Here is a 5,000-nt window from a genome sequence, read left to right as displayed (position 1 = left end):
CGGGGGCAGGCTTAATAGTCGTTCCAGGAGAGGCTTAATAGTCGTCCCCCCGAGTACTCCGGGGGCAGGCTTAATAGCCATTCCCCAGGCGGTCCGGCGGAGGCTTAAGAGTCGTGCTTAGCGGCCACCAGGTCAACCCGCGGAATCTACTGGGTTGACCTGGTGGCCGCTTTGCTTTCCGGCCCGGGCGTCACCCCACTCCGAGGGCAGAGCGGCAGTGGTCTTGAGGACCACAGAGGGGGGGCTTAATAGTCGAGACGGAGCCGGTCCGGGGGAGGCTTAATAGTCGTCCCCCGAGGACTCCGGGGGCAGGCTTAATAGCCATTCCCCAGGCGGTCCGGCGGAGGCTTAAGAGTCGTGCTTAACGGCCACCAGGTCAACCCGCGGAATCTACTGGGTTGACCTGGCGGCCGGTTTGCTTTCCGGCCACCAGGTCAACCCATTGGATTCGACGGGTTGACCTGGTGGCCGCTTTGCTTTCCGGCCCGGGTGTCACCCCACTCCGAGGGCAGCGCGGCAGTGGTCTTGACGACCACAGAGGGGGGGCTTAATAGTCGAGACGGAGCCGGTCCGGGAGAGGCTTAATCGTCATCCCCCGACAGTGTGTGTGTGGGGGGGAGGCTTAGCAGTCTTCCCCCCAGGCTGGGTGGGGGCCTGGCGGGAGGCGTCGCAGTCTTCCCCCGGGCGGTCCGGTGGGGGAGGCTTAGCAGTCGTCCTCAGGGTGGTCCGGGGGTGGGGGGAGGCCTCACAGTCGTCCCTGGGAGAGCCGGGTCGGCGGCGGTGGCGGGTGTCAGGCTTTACATCCAGCCTCCGGAGGGTGAGCGTCCTCGGACGCGCTGCAGCTGCCGCAGAGAGGCGGCCTCTGAGGCAGGGAGCGGGGCACCGAGGCTGGGGAGTGGGGAGCAGGAGCCGTGGGGTGGGGGGCGTTCAGGACAACAGGTCAAGCCCCGGGTAGCGGCTGTCAAATGTTCAAAGTCCCCACCGGGACAACAGGTCAACCCCAGGGGAAGCAGCTGTAAAATTTTCAAAGTCCCCGTTCGGCCACCAGGTCAACCCGCTGAATCTATTGGGTTGACCTGGCGGCCGGTTTCCTTTCCGGCCACCAGGTCAACCCAATGGATTCAACGGGTTGACCTGGTGGCCGGTTTGCTTTCCGGCCCGGGCGTCACCCCACTCCGAGGGCAGAGCGGCAGTGGTCTTGAGGACCACAGAGGGGGGGCTTAATAGTCGAGACGGAGCCGGTCCGGGGGAGGCTTAATAGTCGTCCCCCGAGGACTCCGGGGGCAGGCTTAATAGTCGTTCCAGGAGAGGCTTAATAGTCGTCCCCCCGAGTACTCCGGGGGCAGGCTTAATAGCCATTCCCCAGGCGGTCCGGCGGAGGCTTAAGAGTCGTGCTTAGCGGCCACCAGGTCAACCCGCGGAATCTACTGGGTTGACCTGGCGGCCGGTTTGCTTTCCGGCCACCAGGTCAACCCATTGGATTCGACGGGTTGACCTGGTGGCCGCTTTGCTTTCCGGCCCGGGTGTCACCCCACTCCGAGGGCTGCGCGGCAGCGGTCCTGAGGACCACAGAGGGGGGGCTTAATAGTCGAGAGGGAGCAGGTCCGGGGAAGGCTTAGCAGTCTTCCCCCGGGCGGTCCGTTGGGGGAGGCTTAGCAGTCGTCCCCAGGGCGGTCCGGGGGTGGGGGGAGGCCTCACAGTCGTCCCTCGGAGAGCCGGGTCGGCGGCGGTGGCGGGCGTCAGGCTTTACGTCCAGCCTCCGGAAGGTGCGCGTCCTCGGAGGCGATGCAGGCGCCGCAAAGGGGCAGCCTCCGAGGCAGGGAGCGGAGCACCGAGGCTGGGGAGAGGGGAGCAGGAGCCGGGGGCTGGGGGGGGTGGGGTGGGGGGGGGGCGTTCAGGACAAGCGGTCAAGCCCCGGGGAGCAGCTGTCAAATGTTCCAAGTCCCCACTCGGCCACCAGGTCCACCCCAGTCTAGCAATGGGGTTGACCTGGCTGATGGCCGGTTAGTGTCAAGGTAAACTCACCGTCGTCCACAGGAGGGCAGCTCTCAGGCCGTCCGGCTGCGGCTGACTCTGGGGCGGTGCCCGGTCCCGGCAGCGAGGGGCGGGGGGGGGGCGCGGAGCGACACGGAGCTAACCGGCCCCCGGGGCCGGGGGCGCCTCCCGCGACTTTGGGGGCCGCGGGTCGTCAGTGGCGTGCAGGCCGGGCCTCTCCCGGGGGATTCGGGGGGGGGGGGGGGCGGTCCTGCGGGCCGGGCGCAGGGGGCTCGAGCGAGCCCGGGCCGGTCCGCCCCGGGGCCGGGGTCTCCGCCTGCGGCTCGGGGGGGCGCGGGTCGTCGGGGGAGGAAGCCCGGGGGAGCTGCACGCCGGCCTGCCAGGCCAGGCCAGGCCTGGCCTGGGTGGCCGCGGGGGGATTCGGGGCGGTCCCGCGAGCCGGCGGCCGGGCGCAGGGGGTCCGAGCGCGTCCGAGCGAGTCCGTCCCGGCCCCGGGGTCTCCCCCTGCGGCTCTGGGGGGCCGTGGGTCCCCGCTGGCGGAAGCCGCTGGGCGCTGGACACCCGCCGTCCGTCCCGCCTGGCCAGGCCTGGCCTGGGTGGCCGCGGGGCGGGGGATTCGGGGCGGTCCCGCGAGCCGGCGGCCGGGCGCAGGGGGTCCGAGCGCGTCCGAGCGAGTCCGTCCCGGCCCCGGGGTGTCCCCCTGCGGCTCTGGGGGCCGTGGGTCCCCGCTGGAGGAAGCCGCTGGGCGCTGGACACCCGCCGTCCGTCCCGCCTGGCCAGGCCTGGCCTGGGTGGCCGCGGGGGGATTCGGGGCGGTCCCGCGAGCCGGCGCCCGGGCGCAGGGGGTCCGAGCGAGTCCGTCCCGGGCCCGGGGCCTCCCCCTGCGGCTTTGGGGGCCGTGGGTCCCCGCTGGCGGAAGCCGCTGGGCGCTGGACACCCGCCGTCCGTCCCGCCTGGCCAGGCCTGGCCTGGGTGGCCGCGGGGCGGGGGGATTCGGGGCGGTCCTGCGGGCCGGCGGCCGGGAGGGTCCGGGCCAGTCCGCCCCATGCCCGGGGTCTCCCCCAGCGGCTTCGGTGGGTCCTCCGCGGAGGAAGCCGGGTGGGGAGCCGGACCCCAGGCGCCCAGACCCGTGACCTGCGGCCGCGACCTCCGACTCGGCAGGAGCGACGAGGGGCTTTCCGGCCCGTCCCCCCCCTCTCCTTCCTCCCCAGAAAAGGAGAGAGAGCTGGCTCGGACCGGGAAAAGCTGCCTACGGCACCTGGGATTCCCAGGCGGTCACCCATCCAAGTACTAGCCAGGCCCGGGACGGTTTACCTTCCGAGATCGGACGGGATCGGGGGCGTTCGGTCCGGTATGGCCGTAGGCACCCGGCCCCCGCGCCTCCTCGCCCGCTTTCCCCTGCCGACGCCCGGGCCTGCCGCACGGTGAGCCCCGGTCGGACTGCCCCCCTGCGGCAGGGCCCCCGTCTCTCGCGGGCCCGGTCCTTTTTTCCTTCTCGAGCTCCGGGGCCCGGGCTGGCCGCCAGAGCCCCTCCGCCCGCCCGCCCTCCCCGGCGTCGGGGAAAATATTGTCCCGGACATCCAGTGCGCCCTGATCCTGTCAGCCGGGGGGGGGGGTGGGTGGGTGGAGGGGGGGCAGTCCCTCGCTGCGGCCGGGGAGGGTGAGCCCAGGGCGGCTTGCCTGCCGTCCGAGTCCCCTCTCGGCCACCAGGTCAACCCCGAGCCGAAAGGGCTGAAAAATTTTCAGAGTCCCCTCCCGGGCACCAGGTCAACCCGTGGAATCGAACGGGTTCGCCTGCTGGCCGGTTCGCTTCCCGGCCACCAGGTCAACCCGTAGGTTTGAACGGGCACGCCCGGTGGCCGCTTTCCCGTCCGGTCACCAGGTCAACCCGGATCTCCCTCCTTCCCTGGGCGCCCCCTCCTCGGAGGCGTCAGGTTCCATTTTCTTTTTCCCCCCAGACTTCCAGGGGCCCGATCCAGTCGGCCGGGAGGCAGTCCCTCGCTGCGGCCGGGGTGGGTGAGGCCAGGGCGGCTTGCCTGCCGTCCGAGTCCCCTCTCGGCCACCAGGTCAACCCCGAGCCGAAAGGGCTGAACATTTTTCAGAGTCCCCTCCCGGGCACCAGGTCAACCCGTGGAATCGAACGGGTTCACCTGCTGGCCGGTTCGCTTCCCGGCCACCAGGTCAACCCGTAGGTTGCCGACGGGGCTAGCCAGTGGCCGGTTTGCTTTCCGGCCGCCAGGTCAACCCCTAGGTTTGAACGGGCACGCCCGGTGGCCGCTTTCCCGTCCGGTCACCAGGTCGACCCGGATCTCCCTCCTTCCCTGGGCGCCCCCTCCTCGGAGGCGTCAGGTTCCATTCTTTTTTCCAGACTTCCAGGGGCCCGATCCAGTCGGCCGGGAGGCAGTCCCTCGCTGCGGCCGGGGAGGGTGAGCCCAGGGCGGCCTGGTCCATGTCTCTAGTGGGCCCGATCCTTTTTTGGGGTGTTTTTTTTTTTTTTTCCGAGCTCCGGGGCCCGGCCCGCCCGGGCAGCCCTCCTCGGAGGCGTGGGGCGGATTTCCCCCCCCCCCCCCCAGACTTCCAGGGGCCCGATCCTGTCGGCCGGGAGGATGTCCCTCGCTGCGGCCGGGGAGGGTGAGCCCAGGGCGGCCTGCTTGGCGGCCGGGTCCATGTCTCTAGTGGGCCCGATCCTTTTCTTCCCTTTTCCGGCTCCGGGGCCCGGGGTGGCCGGGTAGCCCTCCGCGGTGGCGTCGGCAAATTTTTTTAAAAAATCAGACTTCCGTGGGCCCGATCCTGACGGCCGGGAGGCAGTACCTCGCTGCGTCCGGGGACGGTGAGACGCTCGGCCACCGGGTCAACCCGGAGGAAGCGGGCTGGGGGAAAAAAAAAAAAAAAAAAAAGTTTTCCAAGTCTGAAAAATTTTCAAAGTCCCCTCCCGGCCACCGGGTCAACCCCTTTGGAGCGAATGGGTTGACCTGACGGCCGGTCGTCTCGCGGATGTCCGGAAG

The 5,000-nt window shown here is 70.3% G+C and overlaps 1 non-coding gene across 1 annotated transcript; it reads right to left on the bottom strand.

The window, feature by feature from the left end:
• Positions 1–3,241: 3,241 nt before the first annotated feature.
• On the bottom strand, positions 3,242–3,360 carry LOC128829813 (5S ribosomal RNA). The gene has a single exon (XR_008443480.1). It is a non-coding gene; the product is annotated as a 5S ribosomal RNA (ribosomal RNA).
• Between the last annotated feature and the right edge of the window lie 1,640 nt (positions 3,361–5,000).

Source organism: Malaclemys terrapin, unplaced genomic scaffold, assembly GCF_027887155.1.
Source record: "Malaclemys terrapin pileata isolate rMalTer1 unplaced genomic scaffold, rMalTer1.hap1 scaffold_90, whole genome shotgun sequence".
NCBI classification, from domain to species: domain Eukaryota; kingdom Metazoa; phylum Chordata; order Testudines; family Emydidae; genus Malaclemys; species Malaclemys terrapin.
The sequence above is the reverse complement of the archived record's forward strand: the minus strand, read 5'-3'. Positions and strand labels throughout refer to the sequence as shown.